Raw genomic sequence first — 11,439 nt, 5'->3', positions numbered from 1 at the left:
CCAGGTCTCCCGCTGACCGCTCGCACCCGTCTGCCCCAAGCAGCGCCCGAGACCGTCCCCGGCCGCCCGGATTGCAGGCCAGCTCCGGAGCCGGGGCCGCACCCGCTTCGGCACCGGCGGCCGCGGACAGCGCCGGACCCAGGCGGCCGGAGAACCCGCTCGGCCCCCGCGCCCGGGCACGCGCGCGGAGCGGACCGGGAGGGGCGCGGGCCGGGTCACGTGCCAGGGCCTGGGCCCGCGGGGCCGGGCCGCACCGGAGCGCGCCCACCCCGCCCCGGGGGCGACCTCCGCACTCCCGGGCAGCGGGGCGCGCGCGACGGGGAGGGGCGCAAGTTCAGCCACTGACCCGCAGCCTGGCCGCTGTCCCGCCGCGGGTCGCCCGGGACGCGGCCCCGCGCCCGCAGCTCTGGCTCCGCCCCCCCCCCCCCCCCCCGGCCCCCGGCGTCCCGCCGCTCCGCCCCGCCGCTGCGGGTCCCCGGGGCGCGGGCTCTGTCAGCTGGGAACCGCTTCGCGCTGCCAGGGGCCTGGGCGGGCGAGCAGGGCGAGAGTCCCAGCCGCGCAGGGCGCCCCGGGCTCCGGGCTTTCCCGGCAGCCGCGGACTGGGCGGGGTCAGAAGGCGGGCGGGGCGGCGGGCCGGGCGAGCCCCTCCCCTCTGCTTCGGACGGGGTCCCTCCGCCCGCACCGCAGTTATATACGCGCGCCCAGTTGGCGAGAAAGAGCCAATCAGCGACGGTCATCTTTGAATTCTGTCTTCCAATATCGCTAAATCGCGCAAGAATACATACGCATCGTCACTATGGCGAAAGTAGGACATTCAGAGCAACCCCTCTCCCGGAATCCCGCACCTCGAAGCCGACCACCTGTTAACCCATTGGTGCCTTAAGTAAACATTTTTTTTTTCCAAAATATAATTTCAAAGATAATTCCAAACATATAAAGATAGCCACGAGCTCCACCTCTCCTAATGGCAACACAGCTCGATCGCGTATTCCCTTCTGGTTTGTGGCAGGTGACACGAAGGCGATCGGGGGCCGCACATACCCTCTGTGGGTAATTTTGAGGTTGCCTACGGGACGGCACAGCCTCTAGAGCCAGACGGTCTGTTCATCAGCCTACTTCTGCTGGGTAACCTCGCGCTGGTTCCCTCGCCTCTCTGGGCCTGAATCTCTTCATCTGTTAAGGGGGGATAATAATAATGCATATTATTAGGCCCAGGTGTGGGATCAAAGAGTACTCCTAAAGTACATCAGAGGCACTCAATAAATACGTCTGTTCTTATTTCTGAGGCCTTCTGCACATATCAAGGGTGATAAACAATAATTGTGTGACAATATAATTTGGTCTTTTCCTACTCTGCAAAGCTCCCCACTCCATTCCCACGTTTCTGTTTTGTTTCCGTTTGGTTTTTTTAACCAACCAAGGGCTTCAACAAATAAATAAGTCAGGAAAACTCTCTGTTGCTCAGCTTCTTCCCTTATAGAATAGAGGCAGCGTTAATAGCATCACACGAATGCCTGGGGATTAAATGAAATGTTGGAGGCGTGCATGTACAGGACTGCTGGGTACCATGCCGGGGCGTGTGATGGCACCAAAGGCATACAGCTGCTCTTATCACTGGTGCTGTCTCATGCTCACAGGGAAGCCCCGGGGCTGAGCCAGCATGGGCTGGGACCTCCGGCAGGACAGGAGCCCAGGGATCTAGATGCCAGACTATACCTAAAGCCACCGGAATTGAATCACTGAGGTATTGGTAGAGGGATGACACATGCATGGGCAGGACCAAAGACAGAACCCAAATCAAATCCAGAATAGGTATCAAGTTAATCCGTGACCGACATAACAGTTCAATTCAATGAACAAGAATGAGTTATTAATGAATACTTCTGAGAACTGACCAGCCATCTAAAAAGGGAATAGAGTCCAATCTAACAACAAATACAAAAGGAAACTCCAGATGGACTAAAGACCTAAATGAGCCAAGAAAACAGTAGAAATCACACAAGGAGACTTTGGGATCCCCAAAGCGTGCTCGGACAGACCCACTCAACAGCAATACCTTCTCAGATGAAAATATTGAGATGCGGGACTATTCCCAGCATACTTAAAATGCCCTGCTGAATGTACGGGGAAATCCGGGGAAATACCCAAGGACCACGCCTCCCCATAAGAAGAGGACTAGCCAGCCCAAATCAGTGTGTGAACCCAGAAGTCTGGCCTCCACCGGGTACAACCACCTACAACGGGAGCTTCAAGTTCGAGGGTCTCACGCTGGTGCCACGGACCAATGAACAAACCTTCCCGTATCGGCTGCCTCTCGTGGTAAAACCGAAGGTGATGTAAATAAATAGTCTCTCCAGAGACCCTGTACCGAGAGGACTGCTCCCACGTGTGTCTGAGGAGCAAATCTGCCCCGCCCAGGAGGTAAGAAAACTTACCCATCAAAAGAAATTGCAATAGTTACAGTTTAGTAGCGCCCCCTGGAGCCTAGAAGAAGTACTTGCAAATGCCCTGCGGAGAAAAATCTCTTCCATCCAGGCCTATCCCCTTGTGCCGTATATGAGCTCATAATAAACACGGAAAGTCCGGTGACCTGCCAGTCCACACCTGTGAGGATGTCTAACCTTAAAAAGGCAGACCACCCCGGGTTTTGGCGAGGATGTGGGAGCACTGGACACTTGACATCCTGCTGGGGGTGGGGGCGGGGATGGAAAATGGTACGGCCACGTTAGAAAGCATAAACTTTCTAGGTTAAACACGTATGTCCACAGGATCTGGACATCGCATTCTTAGGAATGAGTCCCCAAGAAATGTGGGCATGCATCCACACAAAGACTTATACACAAGGGTTTACAACAGCTTTGTTTGTAACAGCCCCGAACTGGAAACATTCCAAATGGCCATTAACATAAAGGAACTGTGGTCCTTCCATGAAACGGGGTGTCCCTGAGAGATAAAGCAATACTCGTGGCACCTGCAACGACCTGGACGAATCTCAAAATACCCGTGCCTGGTGAATCAAGTCCAAGGAGAATGCCAGGGATGAGGACTGGGGGGTGGGGGTGGGGGGGTGGGGAGGGGGAAGAGGCAGGAGGGAGGGGCCGCAAAGGGGCTCCAGGAAACCTTCAGGGGGACGGATGTGCTCATTATCTTGACTGGGCCGATGGTTACACGGGTGTATAACGCTTCTCTGCGTTTTATATACATGTGCAGTTTATTCTCGACTCATTTTACCTGACTAAAGTCGTTATAGAAGTATAATGGGCAGTTTTAAGCAAAAGCGACTATACTGCACTTCTGAATTTATAAGAAACATAGGAGTAAAGTAACTGACAAAGCACAGAGGAAGGCTGTGTGAGGTAGCCCGTGTTAGCTGAATGGCACCGTGGTCAGGAGAAATAGACAAATTCATAATTATAGTTGCAGATTGTTAAAATATTTTCTTTAAAGGTTTATCTATTTATTTTGAGAGAGAGAAAGAGAGAGCGAGCCAGGGAGAGAGAGAGAGAGAGAGAGAGAATCCCAAGCAGGCTCTGCACTGTTAGCACAGAGCCTGATGTGGGGCTCGAACCTGTGAACCGTGAGATCATGACCTGAGCTGAAACCAAGAGTCGGATGCATAACCAGCCGAGCCACCCAGGAACCCCTATAGTTTCAGATTTTTTGACATCACTCACTCTCTCAGTAATTGGTAGAAAAAGAAGAGAAAAACCAGTAGGTGTTTAAGATCTGGAAAGCTCCATCAATGATTCTGACCTAATTAACATTATAGAATCCCCTCCCCAATAATAGTAAAACTTGCATCTTTTCAAGCGCAAATGGAAAATTCACCAAGATTGAGCATGTGCCAAGACATAAAATATGTTTCAAATCGAAGAGAACCCAAACCATACAGAGTATGTTTTCTGCTAACAGAAGGGTTAAATTATAATTTAGTAACAATAAGATGTCCAGATAATCCCCCAAATATGAGGAAATTAAGCAATACATTTGGTTTTTTAAGTTTATTTATTTATTTTGAGAGAGCCAGAGAGCATGAGCGGGGAAGGGGCGGAGAGAGAGAGAGAGAGAGAGAGTGGGAGACAGAGAATCCCAAGCAGGCTCCCCTGAGTCAGTGCACAGAGCCGGATGCAGGGCTTGAACTCATAAAACCATGAGATCATGACCTGAGCTGAAACCAAGAGTTGTACACTCAACGGACTGAGCCACCCAGGTGCCCCAAGCAACAGGTTTCTAATTAATACATCAGTCAAAGAAGAAATCAAGGGATTGATTGATTGGAGACAAAATATTTAAAACTGAATGGTAACACATACTGGGTCTATAAAATGAGTGATGTTTACTTTATAAGGTTAAACAAAAGAAACCCAGAAGCTAGGACTACAGTACTGAACAGCAACCTTGTAACCCGGGAGAGCAGCGATCAAGGTCAAACCATTTATTGCTGGAGGCGATGGCTGAGATATGGATTAATTAGAGCTTTGTAAGATAAATGCGGTAAAATTTCTAGGTCAGTCAATCGCTGAAAGTACGGAAATTATGTAGCTTTCAAATGGCGGGAAATGGAATATGACCAAAGGCTCAGGCAATCCCAAAAACGAGCACAAATGGAGAAAAAGGAGAAGCAAGGAAAAGTAAGACGAGTAAAAACGCAAGATCAGAAATAGCTCCCAAAACACTGGTGGTCCCAGTCCGTGTAGACGAACAAGCCGGCGGGCAGGGTCAGACAGTACTGGACTGGCAATGGTACAAAACCCAACGAACTATATGGTCTTTGCTTGGGATGCATCTCAAGTGTGAAGAAGACGCAGGAGGGTGGAAGGATTTACCAAGCTATGGAAGGCTGCGGTAGCTTTCACCAGTGGACCAAATAAAATTTAGATCAGATCATCATTGGGGTAAAGAAGACGGCCACCCAGTACTAAATTCGCCAGGAAGAGGCCACACTTCTAGAACTGCACGCATTTCGCAGGAAGCGAAAAGACAGAACCAGAAGGAGAAAGCGACAAATCCGCTATCTCGGTGGGGACATTCTGACACGCGTCTTTGCAACATTTTCTCTGTTGTGAGAAAATATGCATCACGTCAAGTTTAGCCTCTTAACCACTTAAAGTGTACAGTTTGGTGGCATTCGGCACATTCACACCGTGGTGCCGCCGTCCCCATCGCGCATCTCCGGAACTTCTTCCTCTTCCCGAACTGGCACTCTGTCCCCATGAAACACTCACTCCCCATTTTCCACCGTCCCCAGCCCCTGGCACCCAGCCGCCATTCTGCCCTTCTGTCTCTGTGAATCCGGCGACGCTAGTGTTCATGTAAGGGGGGTCATCGCCTCTGTGACTGGTCTGTCTCACTCAGCATAGTGTCACCCATGTGGTGGCAGGTGGCAGGATTGCCTTCCTTTTTAAGAGTGAATAATATTCCCGTGTGTGTGTGTGTGCATCCATCACCTACGATGTATCCATTCATCTACTGATGGACACTGCGATTAATGCTGCGATTAATGCTGTTTGTGAACCTCAGTGTACAAATACCTGTTCAAGTCCCTGCTTTCGTTTCTTTCGGGGGCGGACTCAGGAATCTTACTGCATCACACGGTGATTCTCTGTTTAATTTTTTGAGACATCCCCAGAGCATCTTCCACAGCGGCCGTACCATTTTACATTCACAGCGACAGTGCACTGATGTTCCTCACATCCTCACCTGCACTTATTAGTTTCTGCTTCTTTTGGATAGTAGCCATCCAAACGAGTGTGAAGTGTCAACACTTAATAATCGATAGACCAACTTGTAAAAAAAAAAAAAAAAAGACAGCTGGTAAGGATAGAGGACATTTGAGCAACACAACTAATTAGCTTTACTTAATGAACGTATACAGAATCTTGTACCTGTCACATAAAGAACTGTTACAGTTTTTAAAAATTTAAATTTTTTTTTTATTTTTGACAGAGAGAGAGACAGAGCACAAGCGGGGAGGGCCAGAGAGAGAGGGAGACACAGAATCCGAAGCAGGCTCCAGGCTCCAAGCCGTCAGCACAGAGCCCGACGCGGGACTCGAACTCACAAACTGCGAGATCATGACCCGAGCCGAAGTCGGAAGCTCAACCGACTGAGCCACCCGGGCGCCCCAAGAGCTGTTATAGTTTTAATAAAGATACCATTTACGGGAGCAAAATAAAATGAGAAATGCATCTATTGACAAATAGGCGGGATCTTTATACAGAGAATCTTAACTCCATAGTGAAAGATGTTTAACAAGAGCTATGTGAGTAGAGGGATTCATCAGTGGAGGACTTGACATGACACATCATGTCTCTCCCAGTTGTGTGATCAATTTAATGCAGCTCTGATCAAAATCCCAATAAGGTTCTTTGCAAAATTTGCCTTTCTAATTCCAAAGTGGATATGGAGAACAAAGGGCTAACAACAGCTTCAATGTCCCTAAAGAAGATGGCCAGGCGGGGAGGACTTGATTTGGCAAATATCAGGACTTAGTATAGGGGCGCCCGGGTGGCTCAGTCGGTTGAGTGTCCGACTCTTGTTTTCAGCTCGGGTCCTGATCCCAGGGTTGTGAGATCAAGCCCTGTGTTGGGCTCTGTGCCGGCAGCATGGAGCCTGCTTGAGATTCTCTCTCTCTCTCTCTCTCTCTCTCTCTCTCTCTCTCTCACACACACACACTCACTCTCTCTCTCTCTCTGCCCCTCCCCCTCTCCTGAGCTGGTTCTCTCTCTCAAACACACAAACAACTTACTATAATGCTAAAGTAGTTATGACAGCATGATATTGACACAGAAACAGACAAATAGACAAAAGAAACAGACCATGGATCCTGCACACCTGATACATGTCATAGGTGACACTGTAGCCCCTGTGAGAAAGGAAGGGGTTTTACATAAGTGATGCTTGGACAACCGGCTATCCCCACGAGAGGGGAAAAAATAAAACAGGACATCTTGCTCTCACTGCCCATAAAACTCAACATCAGGGCCTTAGCCTCAAAGTAAAACTTAAAATAAAACTTAAAGTAAAACTTTAAAACATTCAGAAGGGAATATAAGAGAATATTCTTAAGGACTCTAGATAAGGAAGGATTTCTTAAAACACAAAAAGCACAGATCCTAAAGGAAAATACTGAAAACAGGGACTATATTATAATTAATATTAAACATTTTTTAATGCTTTATTCATTTTTTTTGTTTTTAGATAGAGAGAGACAGAGTGCAAGCAGGGAGAGGGAAGAGAGAGGTGGAGACGCAGAATCGGAAGCAGGCTCCAGGCTCTGAGCTGTCAGCACAGAGCCCAACATGGGGCTCGAACTCATGAACCACGAGTTCATGACCTGAGCTGAAGTTGGACGCTTAACCGACTGAGCCACCCAGACACCCCTAAAATTAATATATATTTTTAAATTTATTTATTTTGAGAGAGAGAGAGAGAGAGAGAGAGAGAGAGAGAGACACAGCATGCACATGAAGGGGGAGGGGCAGAGAGACACAGAGAGAGAGAGAGAATCCCAAGCAAGGAGACCATGAGATCCTGACCTGAGCTGATATCAAGAATCAGACGCTTAACTGACTGAGCGAACCAGGTGCCCCTAAAGTTAATATTTCTACTCACCCAATAGAATGCTACAATAATATAAATACAATATTATAAAGGAAACTACAATAACATAAGACGGTAAGCCCTTAACTGAATGGAAGTATGTGCAGAACATATGCCCAACAAAACATCAGTATCCAGAAAATATAAAGTATCCCCGAAAAGCAATAGGAAAAGACAACCCAAAAGAAAAATAGGCGGGATACGGGAAAAGGCCACGTTCATGGAGAGAAAGTATGAAAAGCCAAAAACATACAAAGAGCTTCTGTCAGAGAAATTCACACGTTACGTTGCTCGGAGACACCAGTTCACTCTCACCAGGTTGGCAAACATCCGACCAAGACCGCAGGTTGACAAAGATGGGGAGGAGCTGGGTTTCTCATGGACCGTTGGTAGGATACTAAATTGGCATGAACATTTTGGACCGCTGTTTGGCAATACCTTGTGGAGTTGGAGACGTTCACGCCCCATGCCTTTTAGCAATTCCAGTCCAGCAGGGTGAACTCCAGAATGGTACCTCAACTAGGGGCGATTTTGCCTGCTAGGGGGACATTTGACACGATCTGGAGACATTCCGCTGTCACATCTGGGAGGAGGGTGCGAATGGCATCTGGCAGTTGGAAGCCAGGGACAGCCCCCTCGACAAAGAATTATCCCACCCAAAATGTCAGTAGCAGCGCTGTCGAGAGATCCTGACGGACAAACCTCTTATCTACGCGCATCGGGAGGTATGAATGCAGATGTCTGTGGTTGCGCTGTTTAAATATTTTTTAAAAAATGGCCAGAATGTCTATTCGCAGTTGAGCTTCATGTTTCAAAGTGGATGCATTTTTAAAACTCAATGTGAAATAAGAAGAAAAATATGGGAGAATAGAGAGAGATATGACACCATGCAACCACGCATAGGAAATCAGGGAAAAGATAAAACACATTTGAGAAACATGGTTACCAGTTGGGGACAGGCACATAGGACAAGGCTCATGTTCTATTTCTTAGGTTGAATGGAGGATACAGTAATGTTTATTTGATAGTTTTTTTAAATTTATTTTATTTTTTGATTGTATTTATTTTGAGGGGAGGGGGGAGAGAGAGAATGTGAGCGGGGTAAGGGCAAGAGAGAGAAGGAGAGAGAGAATCCCAAGCAGGCTCCATGCTGTCAGCACAGAGCCCAACACGGGGCTCGAACTCACAAGCCTCGAGATCATGACCTGAGCCGAAGGTGGACGCTTAACCGACTGAGCCACCCAGGGTGTGCCTATAATCTTTTATTCTTTGAATATAGCAAAACCTTGAAGTAATGAATCGGATGGGAACACAAATTCTGATTTAACAGTTACTGATGGAGTCCTGTCCTCTGTCGAGCCCCTATTCTAAGGATAAAGGGCCACTAACATTTCTTACCGTGTGCAGGGGTTACCATCACCCAAAGCTCGCTCAGGTCCCTGTGGGGTTACCGGTGCAGACAGAATTTCACTCTATTTTTGTGTGCATGTGCCCCCCCCCCCCCCCCCCCCCGCTTTTTAGGCAGTATAGAGACGCAACTGACATTTTTGGAAACCCCCTTACTGGGCTTTGGAAAAATACATATGTTATATATATATTACTTGGCATTCTTGAAATATTTCATACTCAAAACATTTTGTAATAGTTGGAAATTGGTCTCCTTAAACGTATTTTGTAAGGTCACGCTTCCCAGGCAGATCACGTTTTTATTTTTTGTGAATCAACAATGAATGATAGCTGTCCGAGCTTTCTTGAACGAAAATCTAGGCTACAGCGTGCTCTAGGTGCCATGGAGACCAATCTAACCAAGAACGAAAGGCAGAAGCTATATGAAAAAGAAAAAGAAAAAGAAAGGGAGAGGGTCTGGCTACATACTTGGCTATATAATGTGGCAACAGATGCCATGAGCAAAGTCAAGAGATGCAAGAAAGGTCTGGAAAAAGTGCTTGAACCCCGAGAACCAGCAGAGGAGTATCCGCTCTGCTGAGAACACTTAAAAATGGACAAAAGGGAGCAGGCTCGTAAGTATGGAGAACAATCTTGATGATACACATGGTTTGAAAAACACAGTTTCCAGAGGGGAGGGAGCGGGGTGGTGGAAGAGACAGGTGAAGAGGCGGGGGCGCCTGGGTGGCTCAGATGATTAAGCGCGGGACTCTTGATTTCAGCTCAGGTCATGATCTCACCGTTCGTGGGTTCGAGCCCCGCGTCAGGCTTTGTGCGGACAGCTCAGAGCCTGGAGCCTGCTTCACATTCTGTGTCTCCCTCTCTCTGCCCCTCCCCCACTCACACTCTGTCTCTCTCTCTCTCTCAAAAATAAATAAACATTAAAGAAATAAAAATAATAACCCTGTGATAACGTTTATGGTGACATGTGGAGACCGCACCTGCTGTGGTGAGCACTGAATAATGTATAGAATTGCCAAATCCCTATATTGTACACCTGAAACCAATATGACATTATATGTCAACTATACTTCAATAAAAATTTTTTTAAAAACCCTGGAAACACTCCCCCCCCCCCCGCCCAAAGGACAAAAGCAAAAGCCCCAACTAAAAATGGACAAAGGGTAAGAAGCCAATTCCCAAAAGAGCACCTCTAAAGTCAAACATATATTCAAGTTCTCCCCGATTCCCCAGTAGGCAGGGAAATGCAAACTAAAGTCACAAGGACAGATCACTTCGCACTCATCAGGATGGCAACGTTTACAGCGTGCCCTGGCATCGGTTGATGGTGGGAACTGTGTGCATTGAGGCAGAAGGGTCAGGTGTCACAGAATCTTGGGAAGGTAATCTGTCAGCATCTATTAAAATAAAAGTTTAGGCCTTCAAACCAGTAACTCCACTCCTGGGAATCCAGTCTGTGGGAAGAAAAATACTGACACTGACCAGGAGATTTCCTGCCCATTGTTCTTAGCCGGCAAGGGCAGGGAGAAGGCGCACATCATGGGATGTCATCAGCCTTTCAAAAGAACGAGGCGAGTTCCCTGAAGAAGCTAGCACGGATTTCAGCAGGTGTTGGCGCGCCTGAAAAGTAAGAAGCAGTTAAATGTGATTAGGAGGGATTCTTTTTGTAAGACACTGACCCCCCAAGCTCCCCTGTGGGTGCGTGTATGTGTGTGAATGCACGTGTGTAGGTACGTAGCATATACTTACGTGTGTCTGTGGAGAAACATATGGGAGAAGGTAAGCCAGGGGGTTATCAGGGGCCACCTCATGGGGGATGTGCTGTGGAAATGGGGAGGAGGAAGCGTCCAGAACAAAACCATCATGTTTTTATTACGTCCATTCATGTGAACGTATCTGCACACGGGAGAGGCACGGAGGCCTGGTCACCGGAAGGCTCTCGGGGGTCACCCCGGTGTGGCGAGATTCAAGGTGACCTTTGTTGTCTCCTTTATATCCGCCTGTACTGTTTGAATTCTTTACAATAAGCATGCATTATTCATAGAACCAGAAATAGCCCACAGAAAGCTGTTTTCCTTGAATGGCGTAGAGGAGAAGAAAGAGCATGTCCTGGCCTGGGGACGCTGCGTCCCAGGAGGCCGGACTCCCCGGCACGGAAAGGGATGCAGAACTTGGACACTCTGCCCGGCCTCCCAGCCCTCATGGCTGATCCACCTTGTTTCTGGAGGGAGATCCGCAGGCCCTCGGTGCCCACCCCGGGGCAAAGCCCTGTCCTGTGCAGGAGACTCCTTGGGCAGCTACCTTCGTGATCATCCCGTTTCTTTAAAAAATAAACTTTTTGTATTGAGATCGCTGGACACTCACATGTAAGAAACAATAACGAGCCAGTATACCCTTCACCCGGTTTCCCTCAAAGGTAACACCTTGCAA

The 11,439-nt window shown here is 48.2% G+C and overlaps 1 long non-coding RNA gene across 1 annotated transcript; it reads right to left on the bottom strand.

The window, feature by feature from the left end:
* Positions 1–10,195: 10,195 nt before the first annotated feature.
* Positions 10,196–11,218, bottom strand: LOC131507860 (uncharacterized). Its single transcript, XR_009259755.1, has 2 exons — positions 10,492–11,218; positions 10,196–10,406 (listed from the first exon to the last, which is right to left on the bottom strand). It is a non-coding gene; the product is annotated as an uncharacterized LOC131507860 (long non-coding RNA).
* Positions 11,219–11,439: the final 221 nt, after the last annotated feature.

Source organism: Neofelis nebulosa, chromosome 3 (assembly GCF_028018385.1).
Source record: "Neofelis nebulosa isolate mNeoNeb1 chromosome 3, mNeoNeb1.pri, whole genome shotgun sequence".
NCBI lineage: Eukaryota > Metazoa > Chordata > Mammalia > Carnivora > Felidae > Neofelis > Neofelis nebulosa.
The sequence above is the reverse complement of the archived record's forward strand: the minus strand, read 5'-3'. Positions and strand labels throughout refer to the sequence as shown.